Source organism: Haliotis asinina, chromosome 6 (assembly GCF_037392515.1).
Source record: "Haliotis asinina isolate JCU_RB_2024 chromosome 6, JCU_Hal_asi_v2, whole genome shotgun sequence".
Lineage (NCBI taxonomy): Eukaryota > Metazoa > Mollusca > Gastropoda > Lepetellida > Haliotidae > Haliotis > Haliotis asinina.
In genome coordinates, this window is record NC_090285.1 from 1,912,191 (window position 1) to 1,927,022 (window position 14,832).

The 14,832-nt window shown below is 38.8% G+C and overlaps 1 protein-coding gene across 3 annotated transcripts in view; it reads left to right on the plus strand.

The window, feature by feature from the left end:
• Positions 1–2,575: 2,575 nt before the first annotated feature.
• Positions 2,576–14,832, plus strand: part of LOC137286924 (F-actin-monooxygenase MICAL3-like) — a 71,899-nt gene continuing 59,642 nt past the window's right edge. For 2 of the 3 annotated variants that reach the window (XM_067818957.1, XM_067818959.1), the window contains exons 1-2: positions 2,581–2,748; positions 9,179–9,424. The gene's annotated coding sequence lies outside the window, so the exon portion shown is untranslated. Of the gene's footprint in view, positions 2,749–9,178; positions 9,425–14,832 lie in introns of all 3 variants that reach the window. The other variant, XM_067818958.1, reaches the window with a different exon arrangement.

The window sequence follows — 14,832 nt, forward strand, 5'->3', positions numbered from 1 at the left end:
GTGATCGTTGGCGGTTCACGTTAAACTGTTTCATCGATATAAACGTGTATTGATCGTACCGTACGGCACAGTGTTACCTCCTACCAACACACGGTAAACGTGACATAGGCACGCCAACTTTTTTGTAGTAGGGGTAATAGTAGCAAGAGCTAAGGCCCCAACCAAAGCCTTATTTAGTAAATAAGGCTTTGTAGAGACTTTTCTTGAAAGTGTTTTAGAACTGTCATTCCCTATACTACTTGATTTGATGATTTTACATTACAATCTTTATAAGTAATGTAAGCACCAACTTTACATGTTAATTACATATCTTGTTAAGAAATGTAAGTATAAACTTTATTATTTACCAAAAGTATAGCACTATTTACTGTTTACATATTTGTCAGTCAGTAACGGAGTATTGTATCCAATAATTATAGAACTATTCACTTTACATGCACTATTTACATATCAGTCACAATCACCATCACAGTTCAGTAGTTTTAGCCAAGTTTCAAGAGATGCCCTACAGCATCCGGGAATTCAGTGGAATGTCTTCTGGACACTTATCAGCTTTTCTTTCCGACGAAGGAATCTCCCCTCGGATTCTCTGTACACTTTCTTCCGAGTGGTGGAGCAGCACCAAAGTTAATCTGCTCCAGCTTAACGCCTCCCGACTTCTCAATGCCTTGTATCAGGTCCACAAATCTAAACAGGTTGGGATGCTGATGAGGTAGACTTCTGTTGATACGGGCATGGAATCCCTGAGGGTTGTTGCTTGTCCTCGGGCCAACTGTGTGGTGATGGTTCCAAAGGCGTAGTGGGAAGCAGGCGTCGTCGTCAATCCATGTTCTCACCATGTAGTCGTTGAACTCCTGCGACCGTGCTACTTCAGGTGTTGCGTCCATGGTCTCCAACCAGGCATCTTGCACATCAGGAAGAGAAAGCAGGAGAAGTCCAACCGCTCTTCGTATCTATCTCTGTACTTGGGGATCTTCCTTGTACTCTACAGCTAAGTCGAGGTCCTGGGTTTTCCTCCAGATGGCCTGGGTGTAGTGGAAGAAACACCCTTGATGTCTGCTGCAGGACACTCGGTCTCTGTGGCTCGAATGGCCGCCATCTCGAAGCCGGTCTGAACGGTAGCTGGAGCCAGAGGTCGGTTGAACATCTGCTGGACCTCTGTCTTCAGTAGGGTAAACATCCTGGTGTGTGGTGTCTGTTGTCGGTTTTGGCAGCAGGGCGAAGACAAGCGGGTACATAGTGTATCCAAGGCGGGCATGTATGGTGTAGAGTTGATTCCAGAGATGAGGACAGCAGGAAAATGTACCGTCCATGTAGAGTGTGTCAGCTTCGGCCAGACATCACAGCTGCTCATCAGTCGAAAAGGTGATGATCTTGTCCTCCTCGCCATCTTGACAGAGAAGAAACCTTCTGCCATCTGTTGTGGTCCACTGTCCTTCTAAGCGAGCATCAGCTCTGGTCTGTGGCAGTACAGGGATTGTTGTCCGGCGATGTCGGTAGAGGAAACTCTTCAAACTGGGGAAGGAAGGCAGATGCGGGGCGTCGTCTGGAGCCTGGAGACCAACTTCGGCATTGTAGATAGTCTGGACAGGTGTGGCTTCTTCTCTGACCCGTTTCCGCAAGTTGCTGACAAACATGGCTGATGTCGGATCTCTTAGTGGGTGGGAGTGGTCTGAGGAATCTTCCAGGAAGTCCCCAACAGTGGAACATTTCCCTCTGCATGTCTTGACGATACATCTCCAGTGTGTGGTCTGACCTCTGGTCTTATTCTTGGAGTATGTAAACCCATCAAGAAATGCTTGCTGTGTTCCTCCCTGAGAATGAATAAATTCCACTCTGCGTATGCCAGTCATAGCAGTGATATCGTACTGACTTTAGAGTTCATGTTATATATCACATGTGAACTTCAGCTTCAGTTGCGGAGAACTTTAAACCACTTACTCAAGTATATACATAACAGTTATTTATTTAATAATGTTTAATGCACTCTGCATACTTCCTGTATTCCATATAGTTGAAGAAACTACTACAAAATCACATCTCTCTCCACATACTGATCAAAAGCAGCGGCAACAACAACAACAACAAAAGAGTTTAATCAGTTTCAGTTAACAAACTTCGTAGTTGGGATCAACCTACTCACCCTGCTCACAGTTTGGAGCAGTTCATTAATTAGTAGGTATAAAGCCAGGCAGTTACACTGGCAACATTTGACGGATTTGTCTAATGATTGAGCCGTCTGACAATTGGAACGTGTGATGCTTAGGAGTGAACCCGCCAACTTGCTGTGCTGGCGATAAGGTGCCTGACTCAGAGGGTGCGGTTTTGAATCCCTTCTTGAATGGGTACTTGAATGTGTACTTTACTAAGAAAGTGTAGTCCCAAATATGACATATGCTACATTTAATTAACCACTATCAAAAAGGCACTATGTAATGACTTGGAGTACCTATCCAATATGAAGACAGTTGTGAGATCACTCAAACATAATACACTACAATGCACTGCATGATCGATGTCATGGTCCATCGTTATAAGGGAGGTAACTCTAAAAGCGCACCTGCCAGGTGGCGCTAAACCGGAATTAGATAATGATGGCGGAGAGGTGAAGGTCGGTAAGATGAATCAAATATTGAAATGCATGAATAACTGACAACGACTCCACCGGCGATTAGTGAAAGGAAAATGTGATTATGTGTGGATCGCGTGAGACCTTGAATGGAAATACGGCATAAGAGTGCGCCAAGTGTAAGTATAGACATGAAGGCTGATCAGACTGAACAAAGCGTTTGACAATCTCTTAGGAAAACTGACCGGTAGCCTACATGTTGCTAATGTTCGTCATCAGTGCAACTTAGTAATGGCATGGGTTGGGCCCATGTGTCTGGACGGGATTGTGAATGGTGCGCACACGAGTTGAGCTTTCGACCTTTCCGATACAAAGATACCAGAATGGAATGACCAAGGAGTAGAATAAAAATCATCTTTTTTCTCTGTAATTTGTGGTCTTAAAATACTTAACTGTGTTGATTTTGTACTTTTAAGAATGTTGTTGAGCTCAACCCAGACGACTGAGTTTCAGTGAATTTTCTTCCTAATTTTCAGAAGATTTGATTGAAAAATATGTCATTACATATGATAGTTATCGGCCTGTGACTAAAATTTTCAAATGATTTGACAAATGTTTGTATTCAACAAGTTTGTCATAATTGCCATATCACATCATATTTAGGAAATTCTATTGATGCAGTATATAACATATTTAATATATCACATGATACTTATACTCCTAACAAGCGTGCATTACAATATGTTTTCTATGTTTGTATGTATCATTTGCAATAGATTGTTACGATGATGTTAAGTGTTAGATTCAGGTGGTTGGAAGCTTAATTTTTTAGTATTCTTATCCTTATTTCTGAGTGCAGATACTGCCATAGAAAGTGATAATATCCAGAAACTGCATTCGGTCTTACTGCCAAACAAGTTGTGTTTCAAGTAATCATAAAGGATGTATACCTAGCATGCAAATTTCATAATGGACATAATTAATTACACCAAACCTAACTTGACATTATTATCAGATTATATATGCTGACCTTTGAGTTAGTTTTGTCGGATGCTGTGTTGACTCAGAGAAATATTTTAATGTTCATGGATAATGCACAGACAAGAGCTGTATACTGTAAGATTTTGCACTCCTCTACAATCTGGAAGTTTCTTTTCATGAAAGTCTGTTGTTCAGTTACAGAAAGGAGGTTATTTTCTTACTTCATTTACCTTGCTGAGATAGTCGTTTATTATAGTTTATAGGTATGTATAATATCACTTTGGACACAAGAAAATGTCTCATTTTCATCAGTTGCTCTTTTTTACCTGTAAAATTGAGTAATCTGCTAGATAAAGGAACAGTCAAACATTTGTCTACAGGACAAGATAGCCAAGAAGAAGGGTGTTTGTGTGAGGAGAGCTAATTGTCAGGTCTTTGTTTATTATGATCTGTGTCAATCAATCAGTCCAAACTTTGATGCTTTGACAGTTTGAGTGTGTGGTGTTTGAAACAAATAGGAGACTACGGCATGGGGACATGTTGGGAGACATCCCACCGTGGTTATGGCCATAGATATGTGCTTTTCTTATACATACATGAATTTATTGTATATGTGTGTATTTCAGGTGGTTTATGCAGCACTTTAAGTGATAATATTGAAATGCTTGTAAAAGTTCAGTATTGCTTTTGATATCAGTGGCAGTCTAGTTCAGCACATGGACAAATAATTCAAGAAATGGAAAAATACTTGCCATGGTGAATGTAAGCTTGATGCTTGCGTTTACTGTATTTTTACTGTGCTTAATAAGAGGTGAATTTGTGACATTCGCAGGATTCGGTTGTTGTTTTTCATTAAAGGGGCACTGATGCGAAGCGAATAATGTTTCTCACCAATGGTCTAATTACGAATCCAAGCTGCAAATTGGTCAGCATCCACTCCCTCGACCGTGACGTACAAAGGGATTGGGCTCCGGTCCACATTTGCAGAATTTCTTCACCCTAAAAAGTGAGGGAGACCAGATGCCCATCACATGCCGTTATTTCAAAATATCTATGGTATTCCTTATTTGATTGTAACAAAATATCCCAGTAGTATTTTTTTTCTGATGCCTGGATGGTATAGTTACTGATCCAATTTGATTCTATTTCTGTGACATTTACCACGACATTTAATCATGTCATGTGAAAATATGAAGTCTACGTACACATAGCAAGCCATTTGTTTCATATAAGTCCGAAAGATTGCAAATCTTTAAATTTAGACAGTTTTGAGGGTTGGCCCAACTGTTGTAGCAAACATCATACGTAAATTTTGGTAGCTACAACTCTGGTTTATTATCTACGATAATAACAAACACACAGTTGATATATCTGAATTTGTAAACTAATAATGACAACTTTACCACTGGTAGAGAAATCTGAAACTTTTCTTACGTGAGAAAAACGTATACCCATTTACCCAGGTACATATCAAATACTTATGTGCATTTCTTATGTAAAAACGAAGTTTTGGCCCAAAAGTGATTTCAGGCTGCACGAGACACAGAGATTACATCTTCCTTGCTGTAACTTGCGTTTGATGGTATAAACCTACACATGTTATTTGTCATTCAGTGATTCACTTGATGGTCAGTTGATGAATTTATGACGGGTATAAATAGTGGTAACACCACTAAAATTACTCGACATAGGTTCCCATTTGGCGTTTCTCCTGTCTGGAGTAAATACTCAACATTATAAATTAAGGTCTGTAATAGCAAATGTATTGTATGTTATGTAATATGTGCATGTAAGTGATGCAAGAGGGTTTATCAGCTGAGTTAGAAAAACACACATCGATCAAGGATTAACCGATAACACACTGATTGATTAATTACTTCCACAGCGGATTTGTCAAAAAGGTAGTGTTTATGACTATGAGTGTAGATTTACGTAATCTATACTGAATACACCCTGTCGTAAAGTACGAGTGTAAAAACAACATCCTTTCTACAAAGAATAATACGCCACTGCCTTGATCGATTGATTGTTGCTCAACTAATGGCAGACATCATACAGTTAGTTGCCAGGTGTGCTATCCTGGGTGACCAGTGAGATTATGTATACATGTACACCAGTGTTAAAATTTTTCTAACGATGTGTCACTTTGTCACATATTAGACTGTTGAAAGGCACAAGACATAGAGCAGGATAATTTACCAGCTGCAGATGAATGGATTATTGTTCTTTTATGTGGATATTGATGGATACATTCCTGAACGAGGTAATAGCCTGACATCGTTGCTATAACTTTCGTCTGTCTTAAATTTGATATTTGCATTTTGTTTTAATTTATTTCTTGTAGCATTCAGCAGAATCCATATTACAGAAAACATGCACTAGGTCGCGAATAGGGTGTGTGTGAAATATTATTCACGTTGGCAATCTGTTCAATGTTTAAATATTAAAATCATCTTAGAAATTTACTGCAAGTATAAATAAACCGTGTGGGTTTTTTTTCATTAACTTTCAAAATGCACACAAATGTGACAAGGAACTAATTAGGTTTATAAGACAAAATATAAAGACCTACACTGACTTCGTTATTTTTCAGTCCTAAAAGGTTGTTTTTAATATCACTGGCAGATGAGTAAACTTCAAGGTGTTTGATTTGTTTTCATAGTATCGATGTAAAATGACTTCATCTTTGTTGATCAGTCTACACATAAACTATTAATTGCACATATGGGTTCAGCTCACTAGTTCACAAACTAGTCACGAATTCTGGGATATCATCTGGGTACTCAGGGAGGAAAACAATAACAAAAGAAACCACCAGTCCACGAAAATTGCTCTACATCAGTGCCCCTTTAAATGACAGGCTATTTAGAGTCCTAAGGAAAGGTATTAATATGGAATTATGTCCACAGTTTCCTTGTACCAAGCAGGATTATGATTGTATGTTATTTCTAATATTAGTAATAAGTAAGCAGCCAGACTCAGACATAATACCAGCCTTTAGAATCTTGGAGTGAAGATCTATCACGGGATGGACACTACCATCCTCACATAAATTTAATTCATATTCATCAGATTATCTGGATTCTTCAGCTGAATTTAGCCAATATTAAGTAGCCTAATGTTAGGATTTGTATGTTCAAAACTTGCAGTGTTTTAGGCCAGGTTTCTACTGTATAGGTAAACTAATATTTACAGTGCTGTTTTACAACCTCAAGATGAACAGCATTACAATACTTTGAAGGTATAAATACTGAGAAACAGCTCCTGCAACTGTAACAATTGTCTAACTGATGAATCACCAAACATAAGCCTATTCATGACGCACATAGTTAAAGTAGCTAAACTAAACACTGCTTAAGTTCAGAGCGGGCCTGGAGACATGTTCAAGCATATTATATGTGTTGATCTTGTAGATATAGGCTAACATGATCATTCTACTTTCCCTGATCTGGGGAGTGTAGTCAGTGTGTCAGCAACACAGAGTTGTTGGCTTCATGTCATCTTCAAAATTTCTAACGCAGGTGTCTTCTTACAGACCTGAGTGGTGTTCAGTAATCTGATCCACCATGATAATGTTTCTAGCTTGTGATCACCAGCCTGTCCTCCTGGTGGCTGTCCTCCCAGATGACACGCCTCCATAGTCTGTCTCACAATCCATGAACCACATTATTTTCTCTACTGCATAACCCTGTCTGAAATACTAAAGCTCTAAAAGAAGCAAGTCCAGATTTCCTCAGAATCTCTGGTCTCTCTGGGGTTCCTTTTTAATTTATGTGAGCTTGTTTCAGGGATAAACCTGGCTCAGGAAAGATATGAGATAAAATCTCACATGGGAAAATTTTTCAAATCTTATGAGATTTAACTCTTCATGATCGTTCAAAAGAAAAAGAGTAAACAACAAATGCACTTTCATGTGTAGTCTATGAAAATGTAAATATTCCTTTTTGAAGGCATGATAATGTTGCAGAACACAACTTAACGTGAACACCATACAGCATCACACAGTGCATGAACAGCACAGTCCTGCGAGGTTCAGAGTTTACCATACACCTTTGCAGTGCAGCTTGTTTTGTACAGTGCTGGAATGATATTCAGAGTTCCATACTGTAAGTTATGTTTCAAAGATTAAAAATAGGTAGAGAGTAACAGGAATATCTTTGACAGAACAAAATAATGACAAAGTCTTTCTCAGTAAAATATATTTAGACACTTAATTATTTCTAATTGTACAGGTGAGCAGGATGTGATTTTAAATTGCTGCAGATACATTTGAGTGCAATTTTATAGCAGTTGGTGCGAGAAAACAGCAATATTGCGGCCCGAGTCAATCGCTGTTGTTTGTTACCATCCAAATCTTATATATTCAGAGATTAAGTGTCTGTCTGACTCCGCGAACTCTCGTGCCATTCCTTTGTTGGTGTTGATAAATTAAAATGGACGTGAAGCACATGGTCTCAACAGAGAATGTTCCATATTCAGACACAAAAGTAGGCATCATCAAATACCAAAGAACCTCCTTTTATTTCTAATACTGAAAGTGTTGTTAAGGAATATAAAGAAATGAATAAAATATTCTAGAATGCTCTTGGTACTGAAGTACCTCAACTTTGTTTGCAGTGCTTTGGAGCTTTTGTCCACTTTCATTGTCATTCAGATAATAATCTTGTTCAGTCTGGCAGTGCTAATTACTTAGTAATAAATCACCCAAATTAGGTAGTTAAGACTTGGAGAGACCACAAGACTGGCTAGCAGTTAGTGGAGCAATTTCTTCACAACATGGCCATGCAGTCAATGGACTGCCCTTAGTTTGTTGAGCCTGGGTTGACATCAAACACTCGGTCTGGAGGCTGGTAAGTTACAGTAATGACATCTCAGGGCTGGTAGAATGCAAACTCTTTATTGAATCTATTCATACCACATCACTCAGTGGCAAAATTCACAAGTAATTAAACACTTCTTGAAATTTACATAAGTTTGCTACTTTACGGGGTTCTGCCTGTTTCACAGTTATTGAAGGTGAGCCGACTAATCATGTCCAACAGACTGCAAGGCCCACTTTGACTAGTCATGTCCAACAGACTGAAGACCCTCTTTGTTTAATCATGTCCAACAGACTGAAGACTCTCTTTGACTTATCATGTCCAACAGACTGAAGACCTCTTTGACTTATCATGCCCAACAGACTGAAGACCCTCTTTGACTAATCGTGTACAACAGAATGAAGACCTCTTCTTGGACTAGTCATGTCCAATATACTGTAGGCCTGCTGACTAGGCATGTCCAAAAGAGTGAAGAGCCACTGTGCCTAGTCATGTCCAGTAGACAGGAGAGCCTTGGGCAACTTGTGCCCACTTACAGTAAGGAATGGTGTTGGGACAATAGACCCATACTGCATCAGAAGCGTATCATGATAACTTACTAACAAGCGTATTTGTATCTTGATGCTTGCTAGTGCTTTTATTCGGGGTGTGTACACCATATTTTTCAGAGATGGGATGGCCAAATTGCTGTCACACTGACAATTTTACAGTCAGCAGGACTTGGATTCTAGATCATTTTGCCTCTTTACTGCAAACTGACAAACTGCCATGTCAGACAAGTCTAACATTCCACCATTCCTTGTTTCAGTGATTGTGAACCCTCGTTAACCTGCAGTACACAGTTATGGCTACCCGCTCACCTTCCTAGAACAGACAAACAAGTGGATTACCCTGACAAACAGTGCTTATAATCTTCAGACCTTGGATATTTGTGGCTGTACAAGAATGGGCTGAACAAGCCTGTAGTCATGTGTGTGGGATACCTTCTGTTTACCATGGATACCGTCTTCAGCATTACCCACATTCCAGCTGGCTCAAGGCTTCCAGCAACAAGGTAAAATACTAATTATACTAATTAGATTGTTTGGACAAGGTTCAGATTAGGGGTTTTGTGATGAGATGACAGTGGTTGAACCTAAGAATGCAAGTACTCAGTCTCTGTTCTAGTTCAGTAGTGGATCTAGACTGTGCTGTTGCTTTGCGAAGTCCTACAGAAGTCCTATAGAAATCCTATATATCACTGATATGATGCTCCCAAACTCTAACCCTATGGAACCATGTTGCCTTCATCAATCCCTATAGGTATAAATAATTGCTGAGACGTTTTGAGTGTGGAAGTGTTTTTGTGATACTCACTGACACGTAAGTCTCACGGTAGAGATTATTATGATGAATCATGGGACATGTCAGTGTTGAAAAGCTCCAAACAGTATTCTGCGAGAAAATAACATTGTCAAAATGAAAAAAACTTGCTTCAGGTCTACGTACCCTGCTTTTGATGAATGCCCCTTGATTTTCTAATTCATGGGCCCAGATGCCCCATGATCCAGTTCCTAGCTCTTTGGAGTCTATCTCTCATGGCCCTGATGTTGGCACACATCAAAAGTCCCGGGAAGCCATTCATGTGGACTATGAAGTTATTTATCATCAGGACTACTCTGGTCATAAACTGTTTGTTGCTTAAATAGTAAATGACTTTAGTTGTGTTCAGTGAAAACTTACCTCTCACTCTTATGGCATATGTTTTGTCAACAGGCAGTTGTTTTTTTGTGTGTGGTTAATTGATTCATTATGATGGAAACTGGAAATATGGTATCTTTTCTGAGAGGTTATATTTCAAGACATTTGGAAAGTATACTGGGATATTTTGTCAAAAGTATTTTGACCAGACAAGTTCATTCAAAGACATTTTTGGATCACCAACATATAGAAGAAAATAAAAATCTCTAGACCAGTTTAAAAAAAAATAATCCCTAGGGTGTGTTTGATATCCATTGTATTTGGTCAGCACCTACATCACTGTATGTCAATTATGTAGCCACGTGCTAGTTTGTAAACCTCCTCAGTAGATTTACATTCATTTGTATGTTGATCAGAAACTGGCAACAGATTGTGTTGCATGATGTTTGGAAACGGGATTCTCTTGACAAATGCATGAGGCAGTGATGAGGCTAGTTCCGTAACAACCTTCATTTGTTTGGGTTTTAGCTTGCTAGGTGTCATATTTAAACTTACCATTGTGATCAATGAATCAGCATGCTTTCAGGATTCTTTATGAACTTCTTGGGGAGTATGCAACCCAAGCCAGTTAAGAATGTTACCTCACTGGGGACCAGTGCACTACAATTATTGTAAACTGATAATCTTTTCCAGCAAAGATAACTTGGTGAAGGCATTCTGATATCAATGTTTGAGATAGTGTAGATATAGCTGAATACTCTCCAGCACTCTCCCAGTCAGCTATGGCCATATAAAAAAACAATCTTGTTTTCATTACCACTTTAAACAAAAATTTATCAACCTGACTGTAAGATTTTTTTACATGAGAAATGCAAACTTGTCTCAAAATATTCTTGAACTTTTCACACTTCTAAGTTTTAATTTTCTGTTGGAGAAAAGGTGTAAATTTCCACAGATATCAAGAGGTTTGGGCATAAAATAAACCGTAAAAATTCACCTGCCTATATTCTTTTGTAAAAGTGCTGAGAAACAAGAATATTTTTACTTGTTGCCTAACAGACACAGACTTTGTCACTATCTCCTCAGTTCATCTTAAATGATAATTTGGTTATACAGAAGTTGATGTTGACAGCAGTGATTGATATTTTTAGCTCACGCCAATTTCCAGCTGACATTACTGCCTTGAATGCGAATGTTATGCATACTGATGACAGCTTGAAGAAAATGAAATGCATATTTACTATGGAACAGCAAAAGGAACTTATGATTCAAACATATAACAAATCAGTATTAGAAATATCAATCTGGATAATTAATGAGCGATTACCACCTGTCACTTTCTGATATCAGCGAGTGGATCCTGTAGGCCATATCATTTACATGTCATGGCAGACAGATGGCCTTGGGGCATGTTAGAACACTTCAGTGGTGTCCACCAGGCTGAACTACGTCTGACATTACCATTGTGAACGTAGCCAATGTTTATGTGAACTTGATGACAGTTATGACTTAAAGAACGTATACAGCTTGTGTTTTCCTCTGACTGTCAAAGTTTTGTCATTGTTTTCATTGTGTTTTGAAAATAGACACGTTTTTAAAATTTAGCTAGACTGGTAGACTGAGACTGCTAAATTGTGTTGAGGACAAGGGAAAATCTATAGCTGGTAGTCTTTGTGGTCAAAAGTCATCTCATGAATACAATTCTGAGCCTGGTCTGAAAGCTTAAATCAATAAATGTTACTATAGTTTAAATAAACTGACAGAAATGGTAAATACTGAAAACATTTATTCAGACCAGAATGAGCTTGGAATTGCCAGTACTAATAAGGTTTTCACAAGTTCTCGGGACTTTTCTGTGAGAAACAAATTTATAAGTCCACTGACCCGTCGAAACAGTGAGTGTGAGGGTCCCCAGTAGAGGGTGATGTCCGGTTGGAGGAAACAGATGGGCACACAGTCAAGCTTCAGTCAGTACACATGTAGCTGTGGTCATACACGACTGTTTGTTGTGGAGGTGTAATTGGGGAGAGCACCACTCGGTGACCCCCACATGGATCTGATGTTGTCTGAACAGTCATCGGTTAAACTACTATTGATAGTCATCATGTATGTGAATAGGAAAATATATACCACTCAATCAAAGTCAGTAAAACTGTATTTACATCAGTAAGCCCATTGTTTTTCAACTGATTTTGAGTAGTATACGTCAAAAGCCTTCTTTCCCTTGATTAGTCAAGTATATGATAATGTATGTCCCCACCAACAGCATTGAATAATTTCATTCTTTCAATCACACAACAAAATTTGCTAATTTCATTATTGAACTTTGACTATATCAATCTAATTAAACTTTTCTAACAAATACAAATTGCATGATATTGAGAAAATCAGTATTCATTGTATTTGGTTACGGATTTTTTTGTGTACACTTGTATATGCTTCGCATGTCTGTTCATCAGTGTTCCGCGTTAGGGCAGTAATTACCATGGTGAAGATTAATGGGCCAGTCTATAATACGTTATTCACTACAGCAAAGGAATCAGGCAGAAACACAAAAAATGTATTGCTGACACCTGAAGTATTGATATTGACAGTTAGTGTTCTCGTTGATCACCTGTATGAAGGAAACTGATTCTTGTGTAATACACACATGATTATCAGCCTTTGTCTGAATGCCAGGTAGACGTGATTTGTTCATGATTTATAGCAACCCAGGCGTGTGTGGAGGAAAACTGATTGATTGAATGATTGACAGATTGTTGTTTAACACCACACGCAGCAATCTGTAAATAAACAAGTCTGGACTAGACAATTCAGTGATCAGCAGCATGAGCATCGTACTCTGCAATTAGTATGTGATTACATGCACCAACCAAGTCAATCAGCTGTATTCCAGCTATATGGTAAATAGTCAAGTCCAGACAAGACGACCCAGTGATCAACAGCATGAGCATCAATCTAAGCAATTGGGAATTATTGATGCATCAACAAAGTTAGCAAACCTGACCACCTGATCCTGTTAGTTGCCTCTAGTATGGGATATTGAAGACCATTTCTCACACAGATTTTTGCGGGTCTGTTGAGAAAGAGGATAGAGTTAAAGCGACAAGGATACCTGCAGTTTTTAAAATATATTCTTATCCACTGTCAGTAGGCTATCATCATTTTTCTGCTGCAAAGTTGAATTGTATTCCTACGTGCCAGACTGGTTATTGAGCAGTTGTCTGAGCTGTTATTTTTGTATATTTTTTCACTATTTTGTAGATTTACTGTTCAGAATTGGACATGCTGCACATTATATGGAATTTCTTGGAGTTGTATTTACATTGCATGGTTCTTAGTTGCCAGATGGACAGTCAATTTGAGTCAAAATCTCCCCAATGAATTAACTCTTAAATCAAAAACAAACAATTGTAAATGACTCAAACTGACCTCAAAGTAAATAGGAAAAACACACCAACTCTGCAGAATTTTGTTATAATATCTTTCTCAACAAAATATAAAAGCTATCTAACAAACCATCATTATTTTCATTCAATACTGCAAGATTTGTGACAAGGGTGTAGCAACAGCTCAGGTAACAGCCAGGTAAGCAAAAGGCATGTGCGATGTTCATTTCATTGGTAGGAGATGGTATCAAAAGTCGTCAGAGTGTGCTTCTGAATCGGACATAGAGTCGCTACTGTCAGAGTTATCAGAGTGCACTCATATGATACAGGACGGATAGTCGCCTGTTGTAAAGTGTTTTGAAGCTAGTACTGATGCTCCATAGCATTTTTAACTTTCTCAACTGATTTTCTCCATGCATCTCGTGAAATTTTAGCCAGAGATTTGTAGACGAGATTTTGAACGCCTGTTGTTTTAAATGTTGTGTTATTCTGTGCAGTGTCAGATGTGATGATACCCCAGATCAGTTCAATCGAGTTCACATCGCAATGATGAGGCAAAAGTAAGACATCATGGCCTTGTGATTTCAGTTACTGGTCAATTTGACACACAGGTGCCCTATTGTTGATTCTAATGATTTCATAAAGTTTTGGCTTTGTTGTGTTATGTCGAGATCCGTGAAGGTCCCGGGGTAGAATAGGCCTTCAGCAACCCATGCTTGCCATAAAAGGCGACTCAGCTTGTCGTAAGAGGCGGGTGGTCAGGCTCGCTGACTTGGTTGACACATGTCATCGGTTCCCAATTGCGCAGATCGATGCTCATGTTGTTGATCACTGGATTGTCTGGTCCAGACTCGATTATTTACAGACCGCCGCCATATAGCTGGAATATTGCTGAATGCGGCGTAAAACTAAACTCACTCACTCACTCACTTGTGTTATGTCGAAATGGTACACTATGATTTTCTGACTATGCTATCATGTCTTACTTCCTTGAATTTCATGTTGAGGTTTTTGTATCAGGGTCTTGAACACTGTGATATGGTGCATTGTTAGTCTGTCTTACAGACCCTGAAGTATATATATCCAAGAAAGCCCATGCAAGTCTAGAAAATATGGCAAGTCTAGATTTCAGTAGCTTCTGAAAAAGATGAAAGTCTCATGGCTCCATTTCATTATGTTATTTTTTTTCACTATGAACGTTTTTTCAGTGAAATATGTTCATTTCAGAGACTAGCTGTTAGTCTAGTACATTGTCTATGGCAATTAAGCTTGATGGCAATGCTGGTGCCAGTTGTTTTTGTCAGATAAAAACCTGTCCATTCATTTCACTGTGGTAATCTCAGTTGTCTTTGACTTTAGCCCTTAACACAAGAGAACTACTGCATAAAGTGCT